Source organism: Vidua macroura, chromosome 2 (assembly GCF_024509145.1).
Source record: "Vidua macroura isolate BioBank_ID:100142 chromosome 2, ASM2450914v1, whole genome shotgun sequence".
Classification (NCBI taxonomy): domain Eukaryota; kingdom Metazoa; phylum Chordata; class Aves; order Passeriformes; family Viduidae; genus Vidua; species Vidua macroura.
The window spans coordinates 105,989,117-106,005,724 of record NC_071572.1 but is presented as its reverse complement, the minus strand read 5'-3'; the positions used below and the strand labels follow the sequence as shown (position 1 = coordinate 106,005,724).

General features: G+C 36.7%; 1 long non-coding RNA gene across 2 annotated transcripts in view; it reads left to right on the top strand.

Moving 5' to 3' along the window:
* LOC128803635 (uncharacterized) overlaps positions 1-14,940 on the top strand; it is a 217,797-nt gene extending 202,857 nt beyond the window's left edge. For both annotated transcript variants that reach the window (XR_008435786.1, XR_008435787.1), the window contains exons 5-6: positions 14,411-14,489; positions 14,630-14,940. This is a non-coding gene — a long non-coding RNA (uncharacterized LOC128803635). The remainder of the gene's footprint in view (positions 1-14,410; positions 14,490-14,629) is intronic.
* Positions 14,941-16,608: the final 1,668 nt, after the last annotated feature.

Genomic DNA, 16,608 nt, shown 5'->3' with positions numbered 1-16,608 from the left:
GGAAAAAAAGTGCATATTGAGAGAATAAATACAGGAATTTTCCCAGTTCAAAATAAGTTAACATAAGTTGCATTATGTACTTAAAGCCATTGTAATTTGTACTTTCTTAAATGATACTATTTTCATTGTGGGAGGTATGGCATCACAAGCAGCCTTAGGTGCCTTACCCCTCACTGATGATGTTGAGCAAAATGCAAACCATGAGAGAAAAATGAGCAGCTGGTGTTTGAGCATCTCTTGCAAACATCTTTGTGAAACAATTTCAGAGTCCATTCACAAAGGGGTCACTGGCTGTTCTGCTCTTTTGAATGTGCAAGGGTGATGTAAAGGGGAAAATTGAAGAAAAACGGTGTATTCGCACCCCCTGTCCCTGATCGTATTCAAATGGTAAGAGAGGAATAATCAGTTTCTCTGGAACTAGACTTATTTCAGTATTAGACAGAAATTTTGGCTGTTTACCCTGGAGTGGGCAGGGATGCCTTCTGGTTCTGCCAAGAATAAATCATAGATGGTGATAATAAGATTAATATTAAAGCCTGCATGCTAAAGAGCAGCAGCATTTGGGTTTGCATCACCACCAAGAGACAACATGTCAAGCCGACTTTTATGGAATATTCCTCCAAAAGAAACTATATCAGGAAATAGTCCATGGGTGTGGGAGAGACCACACTGGATGAAGTGAAGTAAATAAAGCTATTTTGCTGAAGTATTCATGACTTGAATAAGCATGTGTTTGGAAGAGACAAACAGATGGGCAGAGGAACAATTGTTTTCAATGCAGGTTCGAATCTGCTTATGGTTTATGCTTCTTGGATTAGCTTTAAATGAGCAAAGACTCTATCTTTATCTTCATAATTACTATCCTTTGTCATCATTCTGGACTTCCTCCTCTGTATCTAACAAGGCCTAAGTATACCTTAAGAGGGAAAGGGACCTTTTCCCTATCTATATGGAGAGGAAAATCTGCCAAATTCTCCTAAGTATAGCTTAAAAAAAAAGGAATTTTGATGGAGAGGGAATGGGTAAGAACATTAACATAAAAATAACATTCTTTGCAGCAACCCCTGTAATAATGAAAAAAGAAAATGTACAGATAAAATGCTTTGATAGTGCAGGACCTGGGCTAGTACAAACTGACATTATCATCATCATCAAGAGGAGTTCATCCTGCTGTTGCTGTACAGTACAAAGAAGGTTAGGAATGATAAACATGCCCTATGTTTTCAAATCAATTACTTAAATTAAATTCCTTTGTATCTCTTCACTTTTGTTCTCACCTATTTTTATTCATGAACCTTTCTTCTATATATGTGTTAGCAGAAGCATGTGTATCTTTTTTTTTTCCCCAATAAGGCTTGATTTCAGTGGAAAAGTTATCCCTTGGATGGATTCAGAATTCATAGGCTTAATATTCCCATCATTGATAACAGATTAATTGGAGCTAAAGTGCTTTCTTCCCCGTTCTCTTAAACACACACGTAACAGGACATTTTAAAAATTATTTTAAATATTGCTTTCATAAGTTAAGGTCTGAGTTATCCTAACTTTGTGCTCAGAAAAACCCTCTTCTGGGAACCTCTGGATAAACCAACAGTGACACTTCCATGCTTGTCCCTCTCCTTTGTTTTCTCTTCCTTCTTCTACTTGTTCTGGGATCCAGAGGCCAGCCAAGGAGGAAGGGGAAAACCAGGAGAAGAGAGGCTTTGAGGCAAAGCTGGCTTGTATCAGAATATACTACGGCTGTTCCTCAATTTAATTGATGAACCAGGAGCTGAATTCATTAAGACATTTGGCCTCTACCATATGTGGAATAAAAATCCTTTTCCCCACTCTTTATATGTCTGAGCTCTTAAAATTATAATCTCCTACTTCATGTACACATTTCAGTGTGTACTTTTATAAGTATACTCTTTTTCTTTCTTTCTTTCTTTCTTTCTTTCTTTCTTTCTTTCTTTCTTTCTTTCTTTCTTTCTTTCTTTCTTTCTTTCTTTCTTTCTTTCTTTCTTTCTTTCTTTCTTTCTTTCTTCACCCTTTTTTGGGTTTATATCTTCTCTGCTCAAACATGCCTTTGAAGCTTCTGCTATCAATATGAAATTGCTTTCTATTAACTGAAACAATATATATATGAAGTGAGTATAATCTGAGCACAATACATTGTTCTAAGCAGCAGCAGCAGTGAAAAAGCAAAGTATTGTTTACTGTAGAACAATAGAAGTGGTTAGTGCCTGTGGTATCCATTCAGCTTGTATTTACTCAAATACTGTTAAGAGCATTTTAGCCAAAAACAAATTTGAAAGGCCAAACAGGAGAGTAAGAGTGAGTAAAATACATGAGGCAGGGAGGGAGGGAAGAGGAAAGGCTGACAAATGCTAGGGGAGTGAAATGGATAAACTTGTGAAAAGGGGAGGGAGGAAAAAGAAGATGGCTGGCAAGGATAAGGAAGGTGAATGGAAAGAAAGAAGAAAGTTTTTATATGTATTTTTGAAATAATGTTTGATGCCACGTTTATTTCTGATAGCACTCTCTGTACATGCACATAGACAGGCTTATACTACACAGACTGAAAATGATGCCATGAATGCCTAAAATATCAGTTTATATAACTTTTGCTGTAAATTTACAGAGTGCTAAATTCTTACATTGAGAAAATGAGGTGACAGAGAGCCTGTGAGGATTAATTGGAAGGAATTAATGTGGAGTCTGTATCTTTGGAGAGATTTTTATTTCAAGATGCCAAATCATTCTCATAATGTACAGTCCTCCATGGCTTCACTCACCCAGCCCTAGCATTTTCCTACTGTTTCACTGCTCTCTCACAGGCTGCTGTTTCCTCTTTGGTTCTGACAGCTGGACCCAGTAGTGGGATCCCATGAACTCCCTTAGAATGCTGGAATGAGGGAATCCATGTTCTCTGCTTTTGTAGTTATGGAAGTTTGCACTTTCTGTGAAGATTTAAAGAGCCTTTTGCACATGCTAGTCATTAATTCAATCCATCAGAAAATAAACATGCATGTGAACTCTATCCTATTACATTCTGTGGGGATTTTAGTCTGGTTCTTCCTTACCAAAAAATTCAATTAAGACAAACCCAGGGCAAATATGTTGGTAAAATCTATTTTTATCCTTGAAATTACAGTGAAAATCCTCTCTCCTGCATAATCGGTGGTACCAGTTATCAACTATTTAAGGAAATAGGTACTTAAATCATAACAGCTAACTAATTTTGTAACTTTTGTAAGCTCTGTTCTAGTTATGCCCTTTTTGAAGTTATTAAGTAGTGCTTATACCATCCCAAAAGTCCTGGAAATTCATTTAGTGAAAGATCTCCCGTAGATGCATTGCATTTTTTTGAACAACATGTTTTGAATCTGCCATCATTCTAGGAGTTAAATCATATTCTGGTCATCATAAAACTTCCATTTATTATTGTGTACAGTGTATAAATACTAATAAGTAATGGCTGTAGCCATATGTAAACCTTTGAAAAGACAAACCTCTCCATGTGAATTGGGGACTTTGTGCAGAATTGTCTCATAATATATTGTGCCACCTATTTTTGTCTCACCTCCATAAGCAACGTTCAGCCAAGATCTAGCTAGGTGGTTTTTGTTAGGTGGTGTATTTTGCTATTTGTATGGGGGGGGTTTTAACTGTCCTGCAAAGTGATGATCCCATGGTGATGGGTCATGGGAATCTTGTTTGTGCAAGGTTGGGAGAAACCACCGGCTGATTTGTGAAACACCCACGGAAGTTCTTGATCAGTTGCTAAGACTACACAGAGAAAAAAAACTTGGTTTGGCCCTCCTGGAAAGCTTGACTTATTTTTATTTTAGTTAGTTTTTGTGGCCATGTAAACCATCAGGTAAAATAATGAAAGAAAAGGAGAAAGTATCTGAAATTTACCCCTCGAAAAGCAATTTAGTTGAAATAATTGTTAATTCAATGTGCGAATTGAGGTTCAGAGAGTAAAGCAATTGGCCTTCATGCATATATGTAAAATTTGGGGGTTTGGGGATGCAATTTTCTTCTTAATGGGTTGACATTCAGTAAAATGCCACTTTAATGAAGGGAGAATTGTAAATAATTATATTAGAACTTCGCAAAGTTTCCTTTCGGTTGAGTTTGTCAGAGTTGTAGATCAGAACTAATAGTGATGACTAGGAACAGGTTAGATTTCTTTTTTTTCCTTGCCAGTGTTGCTTCTTGGGCTTACCTAAATATTCCCAGGCTGACTCTTGAGAGCCTGCTCTCAACTGAACAAAAACTGCTTGTAAACCCAAAATGTGAAGTACAACAGATTTTAACTCTCTTTCTGTATCTATGCTTAATAGTCAAGGAAAATAAAGGTATTGTTTCCTGAACAGGATTTCATTTATTTGTTAAAATTGATATTTGAAGCTGATCTGAATTTGTAGAATTTGGGAATCAGTTAGTGACCAGAGTGCAGTTAAATAGAGCAATAACTTTAAAGTTATGATAGTGACATTAAGTGTGCAGACTGAGGTTCTTCAGAGCAGCTTATGCAACACAAATATACAGCCTCTATAAAATGGAATGGGAGCTGCATAGTTGCAACTCTAGCACAGTTTTAAAGGTTTATGGCACTATTTTAAATCAATTTTGCAATCCTTTTGTTTATTTTTCATACAGTTGAACACAGGATTTTTTTTTTGCAAGTTGTGATTGGCTTCAACCTTTCCAAGCTTTCTAAATTCTGGATCAAATTTAAGATGCAAAAATATGTAATTTTTAAAATGCTGTAGCTTTAAGAACAATAAAGCACAGAGGGTGGGAATGAAAACAAGGTTGTGACCTGGATTAATTATGCTTTTGATAGATTAAGTTTATTTTAGCAGTTTGGGCCTCTCTGGAATGGAGACTGGAATAGAGAAATGCACTGGGTTTTTTTTTCAAAAGGCCCTATTTCCTGCAACTTCATTCTGATCTGTTTTCTTCCTGTCATCATCTCCTTGGTCTCAAGAAAGACTACCTGACTTGTTTATGTAAACCTGATGACAGAATTTGGACAAACAGGAAAGTAAGGAAATCACTATGTTCTCAATTGTAAGAGCAAGGCAAATATATTCCATATTTCAAGCAACATTTGGCTTTAATAATAATACTACAAAGGGAAGACATGCTGCCCAGACAGAAAGCAGCATTCATGGAGAAAGAATCAGAAAAGTGGAGAAGGTATATTCAATCCTTTGAGATTTACTTTTGCAAAAGTTAGCTTAAATGGAGAACAGAAACTGCATATTGTTATATAAGTTTTTAATAGTTGTAGCTTAGCCAAATCCCTAAGGTTAAAATGTTTAAAGAAAATAAACAACAAAAGAAATAAAATTAAAACAAAATACTCTCAAGTGCTCTGTAAAACAATCTTGAAGACTATCCAGAAAGCACATCTGTTGTTGGATGATGGAAAAGTACATGATAAACAACCAAAGAGCAGTGCCACTGGCATGGAAAGATACATTTTCAAATAGTCAAGATAAAGTTGTGGAACATAGTAATACCTTCCTCTCATGTCTGTAGAATTTAGTGCTTCACAGGATAAAACGAAGGAAAAATAAAATCTGTTCCAAGGTGGAGAAAGCCAATGCACAGACACAACTTACCTAAGATTGTGTGTTAGAGCCCTAACACAGCTGGAAATGGAACCAGGGTCAGACTGGTGCCTCATTTGATAAGTCACATCTCATTTGATAAGTCATATCTCTCCATGGCATAGTGGGGCAAAGCTCTGTCAACTTTTTTGTAAGTGCATTTACTTTTCTTGAGGATAAGAGAGCTCCTGGAGAGAGAATGCAGAAGTGTTTTTCTTTCTGCCCTCATGTGCAAAATTATTAGGGGTACAGTTGTACTCAGCTGGTATTATCAGTTTAATATTTTCTAGATATTTACAGAGTCCAATACCTGTTTCAGTTATTTTTGCATCGTGGCAGAAAGATCAGCCCAATGTGTGTGCAGGATGTTTAAACCTGGGAATTGAGCTGGTGGAAGGAGATCATGAGAAGCAAAGAGCTGGAATGGCTAACTAGTGTGGGTCCCTGACCCAGCCCATCATCTCAGAGGATGGTGATGAGGTAGGTGGACACATGGAGGTGGTGTTAACAGCCTTGGTATGGGCTGTATCCCTCAGGTTGATTCCAATCTGCCCAAATGGCCAAACCCCTACAGGAGCTCAGATAAAATAAGTCCACATCAGCTCTTGTACTCCATAGGACTTTCCTTTTTAAACCCCTCATGCAAATCCTTGAGTATTTTGAGTCATCAGTCAGGACTAGGAGTCTGGGACATGGATGAAGAATCAATCACCTTCTTCAAATTTATGATTATTTATGTAGGTCAGGTGAGGTGCTAGCATAAATATCTGAAAAGCAGGCACCTGAATAAAGAGTGTACAATGATCCAATTAAAACTTTTTTATTAATACTTATATACTTTGTTTCTTTCAAAGGACAAGGGGGAGATATTTTTTAGCTGGAAATATGGGCTTTCCATATGAATAAGTTGCTGCAGTCCCAGGAAACCTGCACTGTGAGCATCCCAGTATCTCAATCAGACCAAATAGGTTCATGATCAGGATATGCTGACATAACTACCACTGAAGCAAATACATTTTAAACAGGTTTACTCTGATTTTGTACTGCCATAGACCTGCATGTCAGATATAAGCCAATCTTAAGCACCTTATTTTCACCATACTAAGTTGGCGCTTGCTTTTGAACAGGAGGTAGAAGCAAGTTACATTTCAGTAGCATGTAACTCTTTAATATTCAGACAGGCATAGTTAACTGGCAGGGCCAGAATATTGCATGTCAAGGTTTAATTCTCTGCTGTACAATAAAATTTTTAGACAGCTTGCCAAAAATCACAGAGGAATAGAGCCATAAATCTCCTCTGGTCAACAGTTTACATTTGGAGTGACAATGCCAGGAGTCTGCTAAGTGTTAAGGTTTCTTCTGAGATGCATGGATTCAGCTACCATTGTCTTCAGTTCCTACTTCAGCCAAGCTTTTGTAACTGTGTGTGGAGAGAAGATACAAGTAGTCTATTCCTGATTCATAATTCGGATTCAATTTATAGACTACCCAAGAGATAGAGAAGGAAGGATCCAGATTTAAGCACTTTTTTCCCTGGATCCATTTTTATCCCCTGTGAGAGGGCAGCAATGTCTGCCAGCAGTAACTATTTAATCTCCCACTTTGTTCCTTTGCATGCACTCACTAAAACAGGACTAGATGCTGGTCTCCTGGGAGAATGCCTTCAGCAGTAGTCAGGCAGAGACTCCTTTTTTCTTCTGCTTCTTTCTTGGTATTTCTATGCTTTAGACAGAGCTGAACAGGAAAGATTAGGAACAACTGTGAAAGTTGTTGAGGTATGTGCACTGAGCATCAGGAGCAAGGTACCTCTGTGTGTACATTACAAAGGAAGTCTGAACACATCAGCCCTGTTGATGGAGGCTTACCACTGCAGGGACTTTACGTGTCTACGGATAAGGAAATGTCTGAACCAGAATATAAGGGTTTGTGTACATAAATATGCAGACCTCAAACTGAGACTCTTTTGTTGTTGTTTTTTCCCCTCCACAGGTGAAATTTTTGGATAAATATATCTCTAAAAGTTGGATTTTTACTTTGAGAAGTCACAATTATATTGTAATTATCTCCTGCCTGTGATCCTACTTCTCTGTTCTTTTAGTACTACTTTTAATGTTTTGCACACTGGGTAGCACATCTTTCTGATTCAATGGAGGGAGGTTATGAGGCTAGGAATTTATGCAACTTGTGCCTGCAGAGACCTATGTTTCCAAAATTCCTTGAAAATTATTTACCTTCTGCCAGTAAGTATGTGCTAATATTCAACAGTAATGTATCCTCACATTTAACTGATTCAATGATGCAAAAAAAGTGCTACAGAAAAAAAAAAAAAAGGAAACTGCCTGTTAGGACTGGAGGCAGGCAATGATCAGGTTATACTGCTATGAGTAATGAAAGCTGTGTGACCTGGTTCACTGACAACCTGGTCATCCAGAATTTTTAGCATATTGGTAGGAATTAGTGCTTTTAGTATTTCTCTGTATTTAAAATGAGAAGAATAATACCTCTATATTCAGTAAGGTTACTCAGTCAGGGTTGGAATAAATTGAGATAGCAAGGAAAATAGTCATAGTAAAATTCTGCTGCTTCATTTGAGACTTGAGATCAATAAAACAGGAGAATGAGAATTAGTTAAGAGGAAATAAAAATACAAATACATATCTTGGAATTAATTTTTGTTCTTTTTAAGATGTCTGTGAACACCTTATTTCCTGTTATTCAGCTGGGGTTTTGTTTTATGATAGAAGACCAATTCCTTCTTCAAGGGGTTCGGGAAAGGACAAGGATCCTGTCATCTTGTGAACAATCAAGGCTATGACCCAGAAAACTGCATGTGTAGATTTACAGTTTCACTTAGAGATAGTAAATTTGTGGTATAAAAACGTATTTATAAATTATTTGATACAGGAAATGATTGCTTAGCACTTGGAGACAAAAAAGGAAGATATAAAAAAGTATTTAGCAGAAAGAGCAGACAAGAAAGTAAATATGATGGTCTTGAGCTTATGACCCTGGTTTCTGAACATCTGAGTTGAATGAGTGATCTATCAAATATGTTTAAACCTGAAAAAGGGAAAAGTTGGTGTGTCTTCAATTTTATTGTAGTCTTTAGGTACCATGATAGGCTCCCTATTTTGTTAGCATGAAGACCACTTAATTTTGTTAGGATATTGCTGTTATTGAGACATAAGTGCTGATGGATAATAGCAAAGCAAAAAGGAGCTATATTTGGAACAGCTTTTCGTGGTTTCTAGAGCTCTTGCACTTCCCCCCCATTGTCCCATGTCTCTCTGGAGCCTTCAATAACTAAAGGGAAAAGCTGAAGAGCTGCTTAAGAGCTACTTCAAAAAGAGCAGCAATAGAAATCAACAAGCTTAAACTTCAACCAGGTAAATGAACTGTTTATAGGTTAAAAAATAATTAGATTTTTTTTCCTTTGATATTTCAAATACTGTAAGACAGCCTGCCCCTTCCAATAAAAGCCCCAAAAAACAGCATTAGGTTATTATAATCTGGTACCACTTGCATTCATGTGTTCTGTAATTAGCTTACAAGAAGTTTTATACATAAATATGGAAATAGCCATGATTTATTCTGAACTGACACTACTCCCTGCTTATACAGAGTTGCTGCAGCTATTCCAGAATAAGAATTTTGTGAAGGGTGAAAAAGAACTGTTTAGAGATATTTCTGATCTCTCTGGACAACAAAATTGGAAGAATAAAAGAAAACTAAAAAGGCAACCAGTATGGAATTCTTGGATTTATGCTTTACTAGCAGTGTAGACTTTTCACTCTATGCACAAGTACAAAAGATGTGACAGTGTCAAAAGGAAGGAAATTCCACTAGACACATCAGTGCAGCTGTATTTTCAATAAAGCAGCAGTTGAAATTTTTTATTCTATGTTACATTGCATAGGAAATAAGCTTCTAGTCAAGGGAAATCCTTACCTAGAACTAGAGCTATTAAGAAACAGGTTTTGGAGAAACAACTGCTTGTAAGGAGAAATACCTGAGGTTAGGATTTGCACTAAATACCTAGGAAAAAGCAGAAATAGATCTGAACAAAATATTGGGGTTTGGTTAGTCTGTGATGTCATAGACGTGCTGAAGCTGAGGGGTCCTTGACAGCATCTACCCCTTGAGGATAAACAAAACTGAATTTGAATATAAGACATTATAAAAACGAGTAAAATTGAGACAAATGAGAAGCTTGTATTTGTACGAGACAGCATCACTTAGGAATCTTAAAAGGAGGTAATAATAATGTAAGGCATCTTTTGAAAGTATAAAACAAATCAATCTTAAAGTAGAAAAACAAGTTTGTGGAGCTGAAAAAAAAATAGGAAAAGTGGGGGGAACAGTAAGAGAAGCATCTTAAAAATGGGAAAAAGGGTCATAGAAGCACAGTGCAGAGTTATGGGTTGGTCTGCAGCAGAGTTAACGTGACAGATACAGCCACGGTCATGCCACGCCCAACAGTGCCTTCTTCTTGAAGGAGGAAGGCTTTAATGCCAACTGTAAACTGGCCAACGGGCAAGTATGGAATTTTTATAAAAACAATTAATCTTTTAAAAGAAAGTTGGGTTTCTTGGTTAATTTTTTTTTTTTGGTTAGGGTTTTTTGTTATTGCTTTTATTTTTTATATTTTTATTCCTTTTATGTGTCTAGAACTGAAATACAACATATCATTAAAAGGATATAATTAAACATGTTTCTGGATAATAGAAGTGAGAGTGGGGGTAAACTTTTTAATTGCTTGGACCAGTTCCTTTTCAAGTAAAAATGTTTATCAAAACAACTGATCCTTTTTGTCTAGAATTGATTCATTATCATTGCTTTAAATACCCAATGATTTTCTTTAAATCCTGAGTTCTGTTTCAATCTGGGTGAACATCAAGGTAACATGATATGCTTGTTCTCTGCTCATACTCATCATTCTTTTAGCTCCAGTGCATGAGAGAGAGATCTTATTTACATAAAGTACATAGACATTTGATTTCGCAGTCAATGTTGTATGTCAATATTAAGACAAGACTCTTAAATTCAGTTCTCAGCTATTCAGGTTAAAATTCTAATGCCCTAGGTGTAAGTTCTATAAATGTTATTAAAGTCATTTTATTGACATTTATTTATGAACAAATTGTTATTTAAATAATCTGTAACTGAAGAAATGCAAATTACTCAATCAGGAATAGTGGTCAGTTTGGGTTTCAATTATTAAATCATATTATTTTTATTTTTTATTTTATTTGGTAAAGGTTTAATTCTAACATGCATGTTAGCTATAGCTGGAGAAGCACATCTGCATTACAGAGTTACACTCTAGTCCCAATATTTTTTGTTTGACCAACATTAGTAATATTACAAGCCTATTATGCTAAAGAGTTGTATTTGTAATAATTGAAATATATGATGTATATATATATCTATGGAGCTCTAATTATAGAACAAGCAGAAATGAAAATAATGCATTTTTATCATCAGTCAGATGTAGATTCTCCTAAGGAAATTAATCAAAATCCTATTTCAAATTCCCTAATCACCTACAAGGTATTTTTCACTCCTTCTCAATCCTCAGGTTTCTTTGCTTGTTCTGGGGAGGTGTTGAAGGAGAGAAGTCAGAGAAACAAAAGAAGGGACAATGTCTTCTTTACAGAAGACAGTTCAGTGGGATTACCTGACTAGAATGTACTATTCTGGGCATATAACCTGCAGAGGTGAAAACTGCTTAAGGAGTAGTAAGTTCTTGGTGACATCCCTGGCATCGCATAAAGCATTTCTAGAGAGGAGCCTCTTTGATATTCGACCTTGATGCAAAAATACATGAAGGAATTTTATCTGCCTTTTGTTGCTTATATCTTTATGTAACCTTGTAAATCTGTAGCTCCAGATGTGCTGCATTTGCTTTTTTGTCATGACATGAGATGCGAGTGATTTCAAATTAACTGGTCAATACTAGTGCATTAATGCATAAAAAATAACCACATACTTCCTGGGTTCTAAAGACTGCAGATCAAGACTCCATGCTATGAGATAATCAGACCTGCAACTCTTCTTTAAGCTGCACTAGCTAAAAAAATGCCAATTCAAAATATTCTTGCCTTAGAGACAGGTTCCTGTGGCAAAAGCAAAACAAAATCCCCAAACCCCAACAACCAAAAAATCCCACAAAACCCAAGTAAGATAATCAGAGCTAACCAAATATTAAAAAAATATTCACATCAGGTTTACAGTCTGAATAAGAACTCAAAGCCATCATAGTGTAGTCTTCATGCAAACCTCAAATTTTTGGGCTGGCTTTTGCCTGGGATTTTCTAGAATTTTTTAGAGAGGAGATCTTGTGTATCTCCCTGAAAGTACTACCTGATCAACAGATCTATTATACAGAATTACCGTGTCTGTAGGTTTTAATGCAGCAGACATGAGACAGAACAAAATGCACAGTCTAGACATTTTTGAGCTGCAGTTACAAATACAGAGGGTGGGATGGAAGCAGGTGGTTGCCACAGCAGAGTTTCTTGCCTGTAAAGGTTTTGTATGTGTCACCTCTGCATTGCACAGCAGCTTCAGAGTTGCTGATTTAGGGTTACAGGACATGTGAGTTTCCAAATGGGGACAGGGTGAAGGGGCCAACCCGGTGTGTTGAGGTGCTCAGTGAATCCCACTGTACCTGTCATGGCTAATCCCATGTCCTGGGCCACATTTCCTACATAGATCTGTCCTTTGCAAGGTGTCTTCAGGAGTTCCCACATCCTGTCTCACCATCCCAACCCCTGCAGTGAAACTGCAGCAGTCCAGCCCTGAAAGCAATGTAGAAAACTGCAGCTGCTTTAGACAACTAAATGACCACTCCTTTAAATACCCTCTGCTATCCTGGAGACTGATTCTTTTTACAGACCAGCTCCACTCAAGACAATAGCATGCATTGCATGATTGTAAAATCGGTATAAATGGGATCAAAAACAGATCCATTAACTCTAATTAGGGAATGTGGTGTGATCTTATTTCATTGCACTGTATACAGCCTCTGTGGCTGTTATTTCAAGTGACAGACATTTGTTTTCCAGCACTTAACTTGCACATAGAATTAATGGTAATGCATCCAAGAACTGATATTGCTAATATGCAGCATTAGCATAGCTCTCTCTGTCCCTAGCTTCTGCTGAGAAAAGGATTCCAAAAAGAGAGAAAAATAGCTCAGACCCTGTGGAATAATGACATTTCTGTCTTCTACAGTGAAGCACTTCAGCCCAATGAGTGTTGAAAATATAGACTATTATTTACTTTTCATGGTAGTGGAAACCATTTTCAGTGGATTGCACATTTCTATCAGGGCATATCATTTGCTTCTCCTAGAAGCAAGAAAATTCTGCAGACAGATTTTTGCCTATCTTTAAACCCTTGACCAGCTGACTAACTCCCAAGGTTTAATAGCTGGTAGGGATCTGTAGGCAAAAGTAAAAAAACACTAGTTCATCAAGGAACTACATCATGCTTCCAACATGTGGCAACATGAGTGCCTCTTCACCATCTGTTATTTGTGTGAGGATTTTATTATGTAAATGACAGTACACACTGCGCTCTAAACAAAGGAAGATCATTCCCCTTACAGTATGTTACGACTGCCAGGCTTCTGTGTCAGTCCCGAAACAAATAATGAAAGCAGCAGAGCCATGGCAGGCAGAATAGCTTGGGTTCTTCTACTTCTCCTTTCAAAAGGGAGCAAATATCTTGATGAATAATTTGTTTTTTGCATGTACGGTGACTCATAAAGATGTGTAGTCAATGAAAAAGTGAAGAGTAGACAGGTGAAACTAAATTGAGGTGAGATTTGCAAGCTAAAAGAGATTGAAGAGACAATCCTGCAAAACTGTGGAGACTTCTAAACTCTCTGGTGTCACTGAGAGCCAAAAATAGGATACATGGCTCCTAAATCATCTGCAGCAGACAAAATGTATTGTGGGATAGGGTTGGAAGTAAGATTCTGCCCTGCATCCTGATTTAAAATTTTCCATTAAATTACCAATTTAAATTGAAATGTAATTATCTTAACTGGCATATTTTTGGCAGCTGTAATGAGGAGAAAAAAAAAGAAAAGAAAAAAATCCCTATGCTACACTGGATCAAGTAAAAGCCCATAGGAGTTCTAACACTGGCCCTTAATCAAAGTCTGCAAAGACACAAAAGCTTTGAGCTAATCTATGCCAAGCCATGTTGGACAGTATGGCACTGCCAAGAGCATCCTTCTGGTGGCATTTAAAGCACCTGGTGCCCTAGGAAAAGAAATCATATACAAAGCTGTAAATTCTCCATTTTCCTTATACCCATCTACTGACCAACAGGGGTTGCTGTGACAGCAGCACAATACTGCATGGGAAAGAAAACACACCACTATTTTTATTGCATTAATTTTTTAAATGTGTGGCACACAAGTAGTTATCTGCACATGCACTCTTCCTTATTGGGTGCTTCATGTGGTTTCATATAATTAAAACATGTCTGTATTTATTGGTTTAACTCAAATCTTAATTTGATAATTGGAAAAGATACACATTAAGGATTAATTTTTATTCCAGATTAATTTAGAAGTAACTGAAAGCAGTGTCAGAATTGACCAGATTGATGATTTTAGGGTGCTTGGTTACTTCTATGCATTGTTTTTGTGTGATTTCTTACGCTAGTATTTGTCAACTTTTCCTGACTTAATTATGATTAAGTGTTGAACTTTACAGGTGGCCAACTGCTGGTACTGCTGTATTGATCAATTGCTTTTATTAATGTGCTAAATTTTGTGGTTGCAGCAGGATCATATTTTGTGATAGAACAGCTAATAGCTGGAGAACTCTGACATGAAAGTCCCAAGCAGCCCAGCCTTAGCAGGTATTCATTTTTTTTAAGTTATCTGTTATTGTTAAGTTAATTGTTGTTGTTATTCATTTATTCATTAACATCTAACTTCATTAAAGATATGTCTGTAATGTTTTCATGCTAAAGGACAAACCTGTGCTACTTTTTAACAGGTAGCAAGGAAAGAATAGAATGTGTACAGAAAGAATACAGCTACAACTGATGCCTGGAAACATAAGTACAACTGGCTTTTTTGTTTTTTTTTCCTGAGGTCCTCAAAATCAAACTCTATACTATTTGTGAGAACCTGTTGTCATCGGGGTTTTTCAGAATTATAAATCAATGGCAACTGTAATCTAATTCCTCAAGTCAAACTATTTGGTTCAAGTTTGCAAATGTGAAATAAGCTTGTTTTCATTATTTCAGATGTCAGAAACAGTTCAAAATAAATTAGGATATTGATGAATATTTCTGTATCCTTATCTTTTCCTCTCATAATTCATGTCTAAAATTCAGATATCAATTGAAGATAAATTTTTGCATAGATGGTTTTCAAAGCAGCCTAAATGATCTTTGTGATGTGGAATGGTTCTCAAAATTAGGAAGAAATGTGAAACATATATAGATTTTTTTCATCACACTTTTTGAAGCACTACTTACTTACTACACATTTCTGAGCATGTTCTCCTCTTATTCTATGAACAGTGATATTTTCATGAATATCATGGATAAAGTTATTAATTTTGTGTCCAATTTACTTCCATTTGAAGCTATGCTTTCCATGGTGTCCAGCGCAGACAGACTCTTTCCTTATATCACAAAACTGAATTAAACTCTAACTGTAGAACTTCTGTCTTTTATCCAGCAAATGTTGTTTTATACATAACATATATTCATATATGAAATTGGTGATTATTTTATATTCTGAAACTTAGAAGTGATGCTTCAAACCAGAACACCAGTGTTATTTTTCTTGAGATGCAGCATGTTGCATGTAACCATAATTATTCATTCCTATGTAAATGTTTTTTCTCTACTGGTTTGTATATATATAAACTAATGGGGAGCAGTTACATAATAAAGACTCTGTAGGGCTGAAGTCTTCAGAAACTTAGGAGCCTGGAAATTACATTATTAATATCCTATACAATATTTTATCGAGTCATCTGTTTTCTGTTTCTCAGAACTTTTTGGCGTGGGGAAAGGAGTCCAACATTCTCACAACTCACTGATTTGAACAGAAGCTGCAAAACTAGGGAGAAAAATCATCCCACTCTGGCCATGGTCACAGCAATAGGACTTCATCCCAAGGCACCTGCGCTCTGCATCTGGCCCTGAAGGTCAGCAAAGAGAGGGCACAGTCACCTCTCCCTGGGAGTAAAGAGTTTGCCACAGTCCCTGGCACCGCTGGAATGGCGCGAGTGGGATGCCAGTAGACGTCTCTGCAGGGTGCTAAGCTCAACCCCAGCTGTCAGAAATGCCTTTCAAGCCCTTTGGTCAAACAACAGGGGGTCTTAGGAGGTGTTAAAAGTTTTGGCCAGCCTTCTGACCCAGGGTTGTGGAACAGCATCACAGAGGAAAATATTCTGGTCCTGGTTTTTGGACTCCAGGGAACGTAGAAAATGAAGTTGTGGCTCAGATTTAGTAGTTAGTTATGCTATTTGCACATGCAAACCTCCAGAGAAAAAAACCCAAGCAAAATGAAAACAGAGAGCTGTAAAGGTAAGGTATTTCCATTCAAAGTTTTCCTTCAGAATGCCAAACAAAGGTATAACAACATAACAATTATAAAACTTAAATAACTTTTCTATCTTTATTTCCTGTAAATTCAAGGTGATTCTTACACCTCACCTAAATTCTGATATATCTCCTCTTGATTTATATGAGATTTTTAACCTCATTTATATGAGGTTTTGCAAAACAAATTTAATTCCTGATTGCTGCTTGATGATGCTATCTGTTGGTGTTTCTTCTCTTACTTTCTGGTACCTGTTTGTTTTTGTGTTGCTGCCCAAACTCCCCTTTTCCCATGTCACAAATCACTTCAATCCTTGTTTTAACATTGTATAATTTATTATTTCTTTCACAGTGCTGTGTTTTCTTTCTTTCTGTTTTATTAGTGTACAATTCCCAAGGTATCTAGCAGCTCTTG